Source organism: Ornithodoros turicata, chromosome 3 (genome assembly GCF_037126465.1).
Source record: "Ornithodoros turicata isolate Travis chromosome 3, ASM3712646v1, whole genome shotgun sequence".
NCBI classification, from domain to species: Eukaryota; Metazoa; Arthropoda; class Arachnida; order Ixodida; family Argasidae; genus Ornithodoros; species Ornithodoros turicata.
Genome location: NC_088203.1, coordinates 23,262,759 through 23,278,979, shown reverse-complemented (window position 1 = coordinate 23,278,979; position 16,221 = coordinate 23,262,759). Strand labels below are relative to the sequence as shown.

Below are 16,221 nucleotides of genomic sequence, written 5' to 3'. Positions count from 1 at the left end.
GAGGCTACGAGCTACGACGACTTTCGGGATCCAGCGCGCTATTTCACTGCGTTAGCGTACACTCTAAATCTTTTCACACCTTTAAAGTTGTAATAGCGTGCATGGCGCAAGCCCTTTTAGGTATAATTTTGGTAACATCATAATGGAGGTTTCGCACAAATTTTCTTTACTCGAGTGTTGTCTGTCCTCCAAAAATTTAGTCTTGCAACATCTCAACATTATTCAACAGTATTGTAGACACTTGCGCGTGCTCGATTATCGATAGCGATGCATATATGTATTAGCTCGTACCTACGATATCCAAGGCATAATGAAAGCAAGATTTGCACTGACACTTGATCTTTAGTAATGCTCCGAATTTTGTTAAATATCATCCTGGAGATGCAGTGTTACGCAACCAGATTGAATGTGCATAGCGCACACCTTTAAAGGTGTGAAAAAGTTTACAGTGTGTATTTCCAAGTTTTCTTTAGTTATATCTTTTGGAACAACGACCACTTTATCGAGGTACAGCCCTTACTTCATTTGACGTGCCTCGGTTGTGTCGTCAAAGCGAGATTATTCGGCGGGCATTCAGTTCCGTACGATGCTGCGCGTTCAACCGCAGCGGCAGGTATGGTTGGCAGCGGATTTTGCAAATTGTATTTGAAGAATGCAGACTATGAGACGGACCCCTCAGTTTGAGTACAAAGAACCTCCGCCTACAGCAGTCCGCAGTGCTTTCCTTGAATCTATCTTCCAAGACTCTTGCATCTGGACGTGACGAGGTTAGTGTCTTCTGTATAATATATACAGTGATTACTCTCCTTGTGAGAATTACGTCGTGGCATGCAGATGGAGACCATTTGCGCAACAAAGCAAAATACGGATTAAAGAAAATTGAAGTTTACGCACTAAATCAAAAGATTACTGTGCAATTCCGAGTGTTGTTGAATGCAGCCATGCCAATTGCAAAATTCATGCAGTATAGCAGTATGCAGCCATGCAGTAAGCAACATTCACAGTACGTAAAATGAAGCTGTGTATTCCGCATCTAGATGTAACATTATAATTGTCTCAGCAGTGTGCACCAATGTAGTTCATGACTTCCTTGGACAAGATGTGGAACCAAATGTTTGGGAAGGCAGCAATTTGATTCAGTGTCGCGAAACCGAAGAAACAGTTCTTTCGTCAAACAAATAAATTGCATAGAACACTGAAACACATCAGTGCAACACAGAACGGCAGGGCGTACAGAGTGCGGGCAGGGCAGCTCCAACAGCGGTTCCTAGTTTCACGAGAAGACAATTAAACGTTGTTTCCTTCCTACGTGAGCACGGGGGGATATGAATACTTATTAAAGGGAAAGGTCAGCCAGACAGAGGTCGGCTCGCTAGTTCAAAAAAAGAAAAAAGAGGAAACAGGAAGGAATGAAGAAAAAAAACTGACAAATCACAGGGTAAAGTGATTAACAAACGTGTACATTTCGGAGCCGAATGCTTCTTAAAAACGCTGTATCATATAGTGTTGCCAGATGAAAAAGTGCACTGAAGCTAGACGCACTGAATAGGGTCGAAGAAGAGGCTCGAGTCACGCTGTCGTCACTGTAGGACCATGTCTGAACTCCAGGTTCCGAAGGCACCCATCACTGCTGTAGTCGACACGTGCCATTTTCTGGATGCTCATGCACCGATAAACGTGTTAACAGAATCTGCGTGAACAGGATAAAATGATGAACAGATGTGTACATTTTGGAGCTGCACAGCCCTTGCCCAGCCGTTTAAATTGACACTTACGAAACACCCCATTCTGATGATACACAGCTACTGAAAGTGCTTTGCTACTGTTGGCGGAGCGGTTCTAACCTTTCGTTGCACGAAATAACACGGTTTGATGGCACATTTGACAATATGTTATTTCGTACTCGCTTACTCGCCCATAACATCTCTCAGGTATATGCACGTGCAACGGGAACAATTCAAATTGCCCTTCACTGGAATCTGATTCCAATTTCATAAATGGTACTGCAAAAACTACTGCATTGGAAGTGATTAAACACCACACTCGCAATGGTTACAAACACTCCGACGCAGCCGCCTAAGAAGCCAGTACAGTTTTGGAGACGTCACAGAATGAAAACAGTCTTACTTATATTTCATCTCCTGATATGTAAGCCCTTTCAAATATGTTCACGCATGTCATTAGGTTAAGTTCGAAGGTACCTTAAGCAAGTTAGCGTAGATTTATCGGTACATGTGCGTATGGACTCGCGGTATGACATATATAATATATTACATAAAGTTTATCAGGCTAGCGATCACCCAGTAATTTCCTAACGCTAAGCCGTGTTGCCATGTGGCGAATTCGAGTGGTCATTTCATGGCAAAATATCCTACACTCTAAGAAAAAAAGGTTGAAAACGGGTAGAAGCGCAACAGTTCTTCCCGACCTATTTTCCCTCAACCGGCTGCAGGTTGAAGTAGAGTCACTGTACCCGGGGGAAGAGTATCGCATTCGCTTTCCCCGTGCCGCCGCTTGGCTCATTCGCCGAGGCGCGTCACGTGGTGCCCTTTCCTCCTCTTTGCTTCCAACTTCCCGGCGGGTCTACGGAGAACGCAATAGCTGGGACGCATGTGCGTGTATGTTCGTGGGACGCTCTTGCGTTTTTGTACGTGAAATGGATCCCAGAGAGCTGAGGAACTACGAACAACCATGCCTGAATGTTGTGCAGCAACGGGACAGAATCAGGCTGCATTCCGACGGGTAAAAGTGACGGGACGCGTCGATCGGCACAGAATCGGCCGGAAAAAGCCTTTGCACACTGTATTGAATAACAGTTAAACTGTGCGAAGAACAGCCGGGCGTATCAAAGTAGTGCTTCTCGGATCTTCCCATTGCGTTCTCTGTTCTGCGGTGCTAACAAAACGCCACTCTCAGGACCACTTCACACGCGACGACTTCGAGGACAAGGAGAATCGATAGGAAGAAGCTGAAGTGGACGGCAGTCCGTAGCATTTTTGCATACCGGGCACCTATCAGGCTGAGGAAAGCTCCTATCCCCCGTTCTTCGCACGCAGAGTTCTCCTAGGAGTCACCAAAAGACTTGCACACTGAAGTTGATGACACCCTAGCATAGAATCAAGGGGAAGTGGAGGAAGGTAATGCGTCGAAATACATGTAGATATTCACCTTATCAGGTACTCTTATGAAAACTATGTATTCAGAAATATTGAGCTGTAATTGTGAGTGAATCAACTTTGCCGAGGAAGACACCACCGTCACAAATTTCTGTGAACAGGGCATCGAGGATATATGTACAGGACAAACCTGCAGACAAGCCATGAGATGGTTCCTTCGACAAGATCGTATTCTTAAAAGGAACGAGCAAAGGCTGAGACAGAACGTAGTGACCTGAAGCTCTCGGTCTACTCCTCATGGAAGATCAACTGCTTGCATTGGAGAGGGGGACTGGAAGAACAATCCACAGCACTTTAAATGCGCATGAAAAAGCGTTGGCATGCGCATAGCCATTGAACGTGTGAAATAGAAATTTAATTGCGAAAAGATGATAATAAAACTGGTGGAGGTTATTTATGTCAATCTAAAGATTCACAGGCGAGCACTATAGTTTTATTTCCACAAAACAAGTGAACTAAAACGGGGGGGAAATGCTCTACGGAGCGCAAACGAGACTGGACGATGCCTTACAACGGGGAACACGCGCCAAATAATTCGTCTCTTAGCTACATAATACAATAAATCAGAGCCGTATATTAAAAGGGAGTCTGGCCATTAATGGGTCATGCCTATACCTGAAGCTCCACCCACTTTTTCAGCTTTCCGACCAATGAAGCCTTGAAATATGGGGCGCTATCAATCAACCGATCCTCACTATTTGTCCCCATATCCAACATGGGCAGCGCCATTTTGGGTGGCAAGTGGATTGGATGGGATTGAAATGGATACCTCTCGCAATCTGCAAAAGTAGTGGAATGTTGGTGCAAATTTGATGAGCGCCACCTAGGGAGCGTAAGGCACGTTGGGAATTGTCGTCTGCTTTCGTCGTTGTACCGCTGCCGGCAGAACCACCTGCTGGGACACATTCTGCTGTCGGTATGATTTTTAAACAAATCTACATGAATAGTTGGAATATAAGAGGCAAGAATGTTTATATCCATGAAATCCAGCTATTAAATATAAGATTGTACAGCACACTGCCGTTTTTGTTATGATTTCATTATGATCGCCGTGTTCACTAGGCCTAACACCGGCGACAAAACGTATTATTTTCAGTTAGATATCGGCGGATGAGCGTAAGTTGAAACTGATTTCCGAGAAACGTATATGAGGATGTACATTTGCGGCGTGAAATCAGAGTAGTCTGTGAAAATTTTTTGTCACGAAACCGCCGCTTCACTGCGTTTGTTTTCGTCGCCATTTTGGGTGGCAGTAAGGTGTCATGGCGACCCCCTTGATAAAAAGGAAACCAATCAGAGGACCGAAACTGTGATTGACAGGTCGAGCCTCTTTTTGTGACTCCTCCCAATGGCCAGACTCCCTTTTAATATACGGCTCTGCAATAAATGATACTGTAGAGACGCTTGTGCCCTCTTCATTAAGTATTAGCCGAGTCCCACCACAGGAAGTCACAAAAGTTGTGGTGCACAGCTGCGAAATCAGCGCCATGTAACACTGAACTACAGCTATCCTAACACGCGCTCCGCGGCGGCTTGGAAGCAATATGGCTGCCGGAGCAGACGACGCGGAGCGATTGCGGTACTCTTCCCCCGGTACAGTGACTTTAGGTTGAAGTTGTGCTGTTTCTGCCCTTTTGCTCAACTCTCTCCCCCTAACGGTAGAACCACTGTGGCAATCTTGTCACTATTAGGGTTCAAGTGATTCTTTTTTTCTTTTTGTATGTTTCGTAGCAGGGTCACTAATGGAAGTGTAAATGGAGTCACTCAAGCGACGAGAATAGTTGAGGGTTACTAATCCTGCGCACAAAGGCGTTTGGTCCAACTTCGAGGTCACTGTTCAAAAGATTAGCCAGAGCGACCAAACACAGAGTGTCTGCGCTTGCGCGGAATCGCTGATTGTGTAAAAGGGGTCAGTATAGAGACGAACGCTGAAAGTGACAGGCTGTCGGTTTGCACGTGGACATTGCTGCACCGAAGGCCATGCGTACGGCCTAATGACTATGCTGAGTCGGGTATTCGCATCTGCATGGTGGAAGGTGTTATCGGTTCAGCTGCAATGGTATGAACATAAGCAAGGTGGAGTTAGGACAGAATCAGGTGAGTAATTTTGATATTCAAGATTTTTCTTCCCGAGCGTCTTATATGGAGTGATCAGATGTGTTTTGCGCATTGCGTGTTCGGGTTGACCGGCATGTCGTCTGACACTTTTTCAGCATCCTATGAAACTGCAATATGAGCAAATGCGTTTGTGTAATTCACGCAGGTCACCATGACAACTTTAGCACGGCACCTTATCAGCGCCCGCCGGATGTGATTTCGGGATCCACTTCGAAAATGAAGAAACGGAGCCATAACATACGGTGAGCCAGTGTTTGGTGGGAGAAGGCATTCATCGCCCGAGTCATGGTTTTTTAGATGTGCGCTGTGTTATTTATTTATATTTTTCTTGGCTTTTGTTCACTGCTGGGTTAACCTTCTTTTTGCATGCTTATTTCTGAGGGAATCACACATGTAAACATATTTCTGAATTTTTCTGAGAAGTGAAACATGTACCGTCGTTATTATTTATCGCTTATCTTAAATGCTCTATTAATGCCATTTACATTTCAGTTGAAATCATACGTCCTGCCACGTGTTCCTCCGGCGAGATATTATAGACCGGGCGAAGATTCGTGTGTGTTTAGAGCGACACAGTAGTGTGGAACGTCGAGCCCTCAGAAGTTATCCCGATGCCCTTGTTATGGTGCATGCATGTGGAATTTATGTGCAAGACAGTCCATGCAAGTGCTGTGCAGTCTGATGGATGCAACAATGTAGTCGTCTGTGTTGTGTCGTGTTTTCTTTCGTGTCTCCGTGCTCAGGCTTCTTCAAAATGGATGTACCTTTCACATTGGTAAGCGCGAGTGTACGATTCCAATTATGACGTGCTAATAAAATGCTGTGACTAGTAACAGTTGTCTACGTACATGTTCTATTTTATCCACATAAATACTATACGTCAAGTTCTTCTCAGAAGGGCAGACGTCCTTCATGAAAGGCGGAGTAAATATTTCCATACAAGGTCTAAATGCCCCGTCATTACGGGTAGAGATATGCCACCGGTAGGCACAGCACGAATAATAGCAGAGATTCTTACCATTTCGGGTAAAAAATTATCTTCCAATAAGGGAGAACAGTTCTACTCACGGTAGAACTGTCTTCCGGGAATGGTTGAATATTTAGCGTCAAGATGGGCAGATATTTCTCATCCTTGGGGTAGAGGTGTCTTCCATATGGAGAGAAAAGATAGACCCCCCAGAGGAATAACAGTCAACCATGTAGGGGCAGAATTTTGCCACTAACAGGGTAGAATTCTCTTCACACTCAGGGGTAGAACTGTTCCACCAGTGTGGTAGAAATGAAGGGGTAGAAGTGTTTCTACCCCTCACTTTCTACCCCAAAAGGGTTGAGAATCTGTGACAACACACTTCTACCCCAAAAGGTAGAAAATTACATCTTTTTTTCTTAGAGTGTAGCGCTCGGAAATTGCGAGGTTGCCGCCAAAGCTGGATCACGTGACCGTTGTCACGCGAACATGAGTGCCACGAGTCTAGCGGTTTTAGTCGCTTGAATCATGCTAGGGGCATCGTGGTCGCCCGTCTTCGAGTTCCGCCGTCTGCTATGTAGCAGCATCGGTATCGCTGCCTGCTCGTCACCCGCCACACCCGCGCGGGTGATAATAAACGTTCATTCCAACTCCGTCCCTCTTGGCTGCCCGTTGTCTCCTTTTGCCTTCCTCAAGGCATCCACAAACTTGGTGACCCGAACGTGATACGCTTTGGTAAGATCAATTTTTGAAAAGGTGGTGGCTCCTTCCAAGTTGAAGCGAAGTCTTGGATGTTCGGTAGCGGGTATCGATCGGGGATGGTGATCAAGTTTAGTGCCCAATAGTCCCAGCATGGTCGCCATTCCCCGGTTTTCTTGGGAACCATATGTAGTGGGGAAGACCAATTGCTGGATGATGGACGAACTACTCCCATATCGATCATGTGCTGAAATTCTTCCTTGGCGATCGTCAGCTTCTCTGGGGCAAGGCGCCGGTACCGAGTAGAGACGGATTGACCATTTGTGATTATACGATGGACAACGTCGCGCCTGACGGGCAGGCACCAATCGCAAGGCTGGGTGAGGGAAGGAAATTCCTTTAGGATGTCCGCGTACGGGGACTGAAGGGCTGATAGCAGCTTGGTCCCGAACTCGACGTGTGAGCTGGCGCTGATTCCATTGATCTCGAGTGAGGTGGAAGAATCGACGAGCTGGCGGTGAGCAACATCCACCATGAGAGAGAAATGCTCAAGAAAGTCGGCCCCAAGAATTGCTTGATTCACCGATGCAATGGTGAGAAGCCATGTGAATCGGCGACGGAGCCCGCGTTCCAATGTAAGCGACTTCTGGCCAAAGACTGGAATACCGGTGTTGTTAACCGCAGTGAGGCGCCAAATTGGGTTCTGACGACGTTGCGCCGACGTTGCTGGGAGGACGCTCACCGCGGCGCCGGTGTCGACCAGCAGTCTGGTGTTGGACTTCCGGTCGATGATGTAGAAAAGGCGACTTGGGAGGGGGGTCCCCGAAATCCACCCTTAAGAATAAACGTTTAAGAATAAAATATTCAAGAATAATCCGCTTAAAAAATACACGGTTAAAAATATATCTCCTAAAATAAACCGCTTACTATCCTCGCTTTGAGATCACCGTTTAATAATCCACCATTAAAAATAAACTGTTTCAAAATCCCCTCACTATCTAGCACGGAGGCGCACTGATTGCAATTTGCGCCGGGTTAGATCATGCTATGTTAGTTTATGTATGTCAAGTATGTTAGTTTAGTTTGGTTTCGGTTAGTTTGGGATAGTCGAGGCTAGTTTGGTCCTGTGAGGTTAGGTTAAGCCCCTTGCTTGCAGTTCACCTTGATTTGGGCCATACCACATGACTCTAGCAAATGTAGGGTGGATTTCGGAGGATTCTGGAACGATTTATTTTTAACGATATATTCTTAGCCGTGGATTCCTTAGCGTTTATATTTAAATGGGGATATTTCGGCGATTATTTTTGTGCGTTTATTTTTAAGCGTATATTCTGGGAGATATATTTTTAACAGTGGGTACTTACGCGTTTATTTTTGAAATGTTATTTTTAATGGTTTCAAACGGGATACACCCACTTGGGAAACAGCCTCGGGAGTCGCGAGTCGCAGCTAACGACGCCGTGTGGCGTTTCCCGGCCATTCGCCGGGCGGGGTACACTTGCGGGAGGAGGCGACGAAATTGAAATGGTACCAACAGTAAGGGAGGGGTATGTCCTGGTTATCGGGTGGCCTACCACTTCGACGTGCGGGCCAATGATGGCACTCACCACCGTTGCAGTGCGGATGTGAGAACACCGGGTATAGTTGGATATATATCCGCTGCTCGGGCGTTTGGAGACCTGGCGAAGAAAGTGCTAGCTGGCAAATTCCGGACGCTCGGAACGCGCCGCGCGAACATGCGAGATTGCTCAGCGAGCGGCAAGTGTGAAGGTCGTGTACTTATAGAATTGGTCGTGCTCTGTCAATGGGTGGTTACAAAGACACTCAAAAGATGTCGCCACCAGGCATTGTAAATGAAAAATTCCTTAAAGGGAACGAAAAGTGAATATAAACCTATCGAAACTTTATGTTCAGCGAAAAGCTTGAACCTTCAAAAGTGCGAATATCAAAGAACTCCGCTGAAGTCGCTTTTTCTGTAATCGAATTTTCCATAATTGCATGTCCAGGGACCTAGTAGGACACCGAGCAGTCTGTCAACAATTGCATGACCCCGCGCCATCTGTCGAGGACGCATGTGTGTAATATGCGCGCTTCCGGTCGCTAATCCGGTGAAAACGAGAATGGCAGTGGGCATTTGTCAGCACTTTTTACGCCGAGAATGAGTGCGCTGGAATTCTCTTAAACTCTTGAACATGAGTGCGCTGGAATTCTGCATTCGAGAACTGTCGCTCACAGAACTTCTGTTCGTGCGTTAGCGTGCTGGAAGCTGTGTGCCACTGGTGTGTGCTTCGCAGTAGAAGATTCCTCGTCCAGAGCTTAACCGGAGTCACATTCGTCTTCACCAGTAGCTCATCGTGCAGTGAACATCGACTGCTTTGTGAAATTTCCATGTATCAGGGAGAAGCACTTGTGTAAAGCCGAAACAAGCGCTGTTTTTTTTCGTCGTGCAGGTGCATGTGAAATGCAAACCGACGGATACTACGGTTTTTGCTGCCAAGAGGTAGTGAATGCGTGTGGAAAGCTGACAGACAATTGCATCACAACTAACGAATATACTGTGCCTTGGCACCGAAGTACTGCAAGTGTCTTTGACATTCATCTGAGAAACTGAAGAGCATTGCTACATACCCGGCAGCGCCGTGTGCTCTTTACGCGCTACTTGAACGGCAATAGTGGCACGCAACGGCATTGGTGTGCACAATAGTCGAATGATGAAATAATTTAGTGCACAAGTTCTCTGTTACTGTAATTGAGATGTACTTTTGTAAAGTACTTTTGACAGCCCCGTAAACTGCAACTGGCTTCAATGTACACGACAAATGCAAGATTTTGTCACACCTCAAACTATATATTTCTTTTTTATTGCCCAGAAATTTAGGAAACAAGGTAGGACTTCTTGTCCTCTGATGTTTTGACGTACTTGATAGGGTTGTAAAACCTGCAACAAAATAAACAAGAGAAGTATAAACAGTTTTGTCTTTCCCTTTTGAATTTAACAAGCAAGTTATGTTTCACCATGTGTGCACTTTGGTATTCTCTTGTTGATGAGAAAATTACAGGAACAATAATGCTGCAGATAGATCCAACAATGACCTGTCATCTTCATGAAGATGAGAACTTTTCTTCACGCGTGCTAAGCAAGACAAAAGAAATGTACAATGAAGGCTGTACAAAAATAGAAAATCTCCGCCGACTAAAATTTTATATATGTGGATGCTACCACATCGTCTAGTTCCCGTCCAAAAGTAGGACAAGTGTGAGAAGGATTTCAGACCCATCGTTCCCATCCTCATCGTCATCATAATAAAGGCTCGTTTTTCGAACCGCAACACAAGTCAAGATTGTTTGGTTGTTGTTGGTAAGTTGTCGGCATGTTGATGTGCTATACCATTATAGCACATCAATATAGATGAGGGGCAAACACAGTAGACAGCGTGATGGCTGCAAACTCTCAATTGAAGATTTATTCAACAGAACAACAAGCTGAAAGCATAAGTAGTGCCCATGCAACGCACGACCACATTAATCTAGGAGAAGGTAGGAATGAGAGAGCAATAAAGAGAAATGCCCGTTGTGTACGAGATAGGGGAATTCTGCAAAATTAGGAACTGTACCTCAACAGGAAGTAGTCCTCTACCCTTCAAAGAAGCTAGTAGTTCTCATCGGTTTCTTCTCCTGCTGTTGGTGTCATACTAATGTTCTGCACCTACCCAAAAACGTCAAAAATGTCACGAAGTCTGCAACACGTAACAGATCTAGTGGTTCTATCTGTGGACTTTGCATACCTGCTTTCAGGTATTTCTGTCAGGTCAACTTGAGTGCCTGGATCACACACACACGAAGCAGTCTGGCGCCACTTCAACACTGAAAGGCCCCTAAAATCAAATTTGTTGATGTTGACAATGCTCAGTACCGGACAAGTAGGATAACATAAGTTAAATGGAATTACTATATTATAATTTATACATGCGTGACACCTGCACATAGCTAAGAGGTTGTGTTGATCAAAATCACTGGTTACTGAATGGCAGCTTGCCTCGGATGTCTTCGCAATTCGCTTTCTACGCCATCTTCGTAGTCATCGGCAGCAAAATGAGCTCAGCACACACGGCACGACTGCTGTATCTAATAGCAGAGTGCTTGGAACCACATTCGTTTTCGCGAACTCCCCTGTGGAATCTTGTGGTAGGAAACGCCCGTCGTCGGAGATGAACGAAGATGATTTTTGCATCCCCGAACACCAAAACTACGCCATGCGGTCTCTCGAATACATGACACAGCAGCCACAGACATGTCATTCACTTCCATTTTCTGCTTCGCGTGACCAGCATGACCAGAATGACCACCCACGACGTAGACAATAAACCACAAGAAACGCCTAGCAACGCCTAGCGGATCGTGGCTCGTAGCGGCGGGAGCGGTGGAGTAGCTGAATGCTTTATTAACGCTTTATTAATGTAGAAACTATGGAAGTGAGCGTCATTTTTAAAATGGCGTTTAGCTGTATGATAGTGTACGTCAACTTTGTTCTCTACAAAATTAACTCTCACGTGGTAAGGGTTGACCAATCTCTGGGACCCCTGGACCCGAAACCCAAGTTGCTCTTTTTCGCCGTTCGTTGGCAGCACCGTCCATGTTCCGGCAATCTTCAAAATATTTATACGTAAAAAATATGCCGAATTGAGAAGTAATGCTTTCTGTGTGTTATCAAACAATGATGTTGTGCACGATAGTGGGCAAAAATATGGGGGTTATTTTTCACTTTTCAGTCCCTTTAAAGGGGCCGTAAACATGTATACAACGTGCGCATTTCTCTGCGCTATATTTTTGCAACTTAGGCAGTGGAAGCTCCTTGTAATTACTAGCGCTCAAATCCAAAAGGCGCTTGCATACGGATGAAATATTCACTGCGCTCTTTCGCTTTTTAGCTCCGCCCTGCGCTCGAACTGTACATCATTTTGACGTAGCTTTCCTCTCCAATTACGATCAAGGGTTCCATGCAGAGTTGTACGTAACGCGTTACTAGTAATTGCGTTACTAGTAATCAATTACTTTTTTCAGTAATTTTTAACGCAATCAGATAATTTTGTGAGCAAGTAATTTTCCAAGTAATCTTATTACAATTTTCAGTAATCAATTACTGAGTAATCGATTACTTTTTTAACTTTCTGTCAACAGTGGCAACCCTTTTCAGCAAACCAATCCACCAATCCAAACCAATCCACCATGAGCTCGACTCAAGCAATGACGCAGAGGTAACTGTGACGGCCGTCTCTAGACCACTCGTGTTCCATACACGCCACAGTAACATGGTAATCCCTCACAACCGCGACCTACTGCTTACAGTATGTAATTGTGTAAATATGTGATGTGAGTCATAGACTAGTCAGCACGTATCGGTCCGTGTATTAGGCACGCGTATATGTACATATGTATAAACCAAAGTCGTTCGTAGAAAACGGTATTGTGTACATATATATATAAATGTGTATATAAATCTGTAATAAACGCATGTATGTGTTTTGTATGTTGCTTTCAAATGTATTTGTGAATTTCACTTATCATGTCCCAAGCAGCACGCCAATATTGGTCAAATATTGGACCCATATGGGCTGCCAAGATTGCCAATATTGGCCCAATATGGGCTGCCAATATTGGACCAATATGGGGAGTGCAACCAGGCTCCATATTGGACCAATATGGGCTGCCCATATTGGCAAGCCCATTTTGCGCCAATATTGCCAATATTTCTGTGATAACACCTACGGGGAGCCCGTGTAATAATAAAGCATTATGCTGTATAATATTCACTACTTTTGTATGATTTTTGCTTTTTTATTTCTGCGGATCTAATTGATCCACGTTCACATCACTTCAAAAAAAAAAAAGAACGAAAAATAAGGAAAGAAACACGGCATTGCCCAAACACACACACACACAAAAAAACGAAGAACAGGTGCTACGCCCGCGCTGAAGATCACAAGCAGTCCCATAGAACTGCCAATACCTAAGATCCCTCAGAAGCCTTCATTGGGATCGCAATATTCTGTGGACTAACAATTTCCCCACCCGCTCCGAGAATACAAAGCAGCGAAACACTTTCGTGGCGGTGACGGACACACGCCAGAGCAATTTACACTGCTTGCAGCAACTTGAAATCACCTAACTTTACAGAATAGCCATCCCTTCTTGTCAAACATTGTGTTTTTTACTTGACCTGCCGCAATTTCGTTACCATTACAGCACCCAGCGACATTTTAGCCCTATGAAACGTCCGTTCGGGCTGTCGCGCATGCGCATTACTTGTAGGACGCGTGATTACGCTCTAACAACTCGCTTGCTCACAGTCGGCTCGACCGATTGGCATTGGCATCGCGAAGGAAGATGGCGGCGACTTTCAAGACGTGGAATGTTGAGGTGTCGAACTCTAGCGAACTTTACGTTGGGAATGCCAAGTACGTTGACTGTTTCGAACAATGTGTATCATCTGCGGGAAGTTGTTGAATGTAACGATGTAGTGAATAGGGTATTTCACACGCTTCAACGTTCAATCTTGCCGTGCTACTTGGGCATTTGTGCAACACGGCTACGTACCCTGTTCAGTCAATATGGGGTGTACGCGTGCAATATGGGGCCCATATTCCCAAGATTTTCCCAATATTGGCTCAAAGTGGGCAATATGGGGCCCATATTGCCAGGATTTTCCCCATATTGGCTGAAACTGGGCAATATGGGGCCCATATTGCCCATTTTCAGCCAATATGGGGAAAATCTTGGCGAAACGGGTCCCATATTGGACCCGTATCGCCAATGACCAGCCAATATGGGTCCAATATTGTGTGCTGCTTGGGGTCATGTATGTTGATGTCTCATATTAGAATTTGCAACAAGAGCTGCATGGTTGCATTCACTGCGGGCTTGTACGCTTTGGTATGGCCCACAATTTAAAAGTAACGGGAAAAGTAACGAGTCACATTTTTAATCGATACCCAGGCAGCACAGCGCGACGACCCAACGTTGGTGCGCCGGCGGCGACCGACACTACCGTGGTCCGGCATACGGTTTGCAACACGGGGATGTTAATGGTCCGTTATCGGCAGCCTGTATCGTACCCCAACGATTTCCCGAGGTGCAGCCAATGCACACTTGCGGGTACCTCCTAACCACCAAACAAGAGTTAATTTGCGCGATTTTTAAAAACAAAATCAATATGTCATTGTAGAAAACTCTTTATTGCATCATAGTCACGAGATACATGGGTTCTTTAATGCATCACTTCACCAGCAAAGAGTGTTACATTGAAAGTATATAACCACAAGTCCCGCATATGTACTATTTACTTCACAAATATTCACTTAACACAGGTTATATAGAACACAGATAGAAGTTGAAACTCGTTGCCAGTTAAGTTAGACTGTTGAAAGATGGAAGTCACTGAGAAGGTTAGCAGGAACATAATTGTAGGCCGGTTCCACGCTAGCTCAGACAGGGAGGTCCCATGGACCTCCTGAATTTTTAAGGATTTTTTATACATATTTAGACGCTCATCGCAGATGATGATGATCAACATTAATGGTAAAATTAATCATTCGAATACTTTCCGTGCAAAAAATCGAGAAATCCAGTCCTGGATTCGATTGTTGCAATTTTGCCGTGTTTGCACGTGTATACATTCTGAGTTTGAAAAGATATCGTAGTGCATTTTTTTTTTTTGTGCTTTAGTATACCTACCTGCCAGCACTCCGAGCGCAAATTTAGGCGAACAGGTGCAACACTGTATCGTATAAAAAGCGGCGAACATGCTCTGTCGCGAAGTTTTGTTCAAACTTCGACGCTTCTTGCTCTGGCTGTAGATATCTCCGACACGTTGGTACGCAGTGGGGCCACGTTTTAACGCGCTAATCAGCAGTATACGCCTTTGGAGAAGAAGTTTTTGCGTTAGATCAAAAGCCTAACATCGGGCATATCCTGGCAAAATATATACGAAATCAAGTGGGACCTTTTTGAGAAATACACGCGCAAATTCCATGTTTATTTCAAAATATGCCTAAACATTTGCCTATTTTAGCACATGCCGCAAGGAAGTATATGCAGGATAGATATATCAGATGAAAGGGTAGCCTAGTTACAGTACCGAGTTACTGGTAGCGAGTTACGTCCAACAACATAGAACACGTGAACAACTTGAGAATCCGTACTACATGTGTCATGATCGTTCTATACCTTCTTTAAGAAAATAGAAGAAATATTTGAGCACCTTTGCTAATACGAGGGCAACGTACACACAATTTGGGAACCACAATCTAAGAAAAAAGGTGTGAGAAGGTGGTAACTTCCTTAGTTACCTCCTAAGCCAACATAGCGCCTGATAAGGGGTGTAAAAAGGTGGTAAAAGAAATTATCATCCATCCAAATAACAACAAAATGGTGTACGCCCCCCTCGCTCACCGAATCAGAAGCGGTAGCCCTATTATTCGTTGCAGAGAGTGAGTCAGCAGGTAGAACTTTGCAACCTTTTAGGCACAACATATGCGACAACTATTACCTCCCAAAAGGTCTAATTGCTCCACCCTTTTTTCTGAGACTGCAGTATGGCACATGTAGTGTCACTCGTACCCTTGTCTTTAGGAGAAATATTAATGTATCAAGAAGATGCCTTTTCTTATGGCTTTCTTGCTACGAAGGCCTCTTATTATGGATACCTGAAGTCCTTTTAAAAGAAAAACAACACAGCATACCAGATTGTATTCCTTTCAAGCAAGCATCACAGCGCGATAGGTTCATAGTGTTGTAACCGAAGTGCGGGGTGGATTCCGAAAGTGGAAGATAGATTGAGGTCAGGGTTACACTGAGAAAAGTACACCACACCACAAGCTGCACACGTTATTGAATTGAATTGCTGGTGATCACGGACTATTATTCTCGCTTTCCTGAGATTGCGCCGCTCGAAGACCTGTCTTCTAAAACAATCATCCAGCATTGCAAGTCTGTTTTTGCAAGGCATGGCATTCCCGACGAAGTCATCAGTGATAATGGACCCCGGTTCTCAGGCGCAGAGTTCAAGCAGTTTGCGCAAGCGTACGAGTTCACCCACATCACTTCTAGCCCCCGCTACCCGCAAAGTAATGGGCTCGCGGAGGCCGCGGTGAAAATTATCAAGAACTCGTTAAAGAAGACTGGAGACCCATACGAAACCCTCCTTGTCTACCGATCCTCTCCCTTGCGTAACGGCTTCAGCCCGATGGGCCGGAGGCTCAGGAC

The 16,221-nt window shown here is 45.0% G+C and overlaps 1 long non-coding RNA gene across 1 annotated transcript in view; it reads left to right on the top strand.

The window, feature by feature from the left end:
* The first annotated feature begins 2,044 nt into the window (after positions 1 to 2,044).
* The window catches only part of LOC135388299 (uncharacterized), a 58,162-nt gene continuing 43,985 nt past the window's right edge, over positions 2,045 to 16,221 (top strand). The window contains exon 1 of the long non-coding RNA XR_010421324.1: positions 2,045 to 2,148. This is a non-coding gene — a long non-coding RNA (uncharacterized LOC135388299). The remainder of the gene's footprint in view (positions 2,149 to 16,221) is intronic.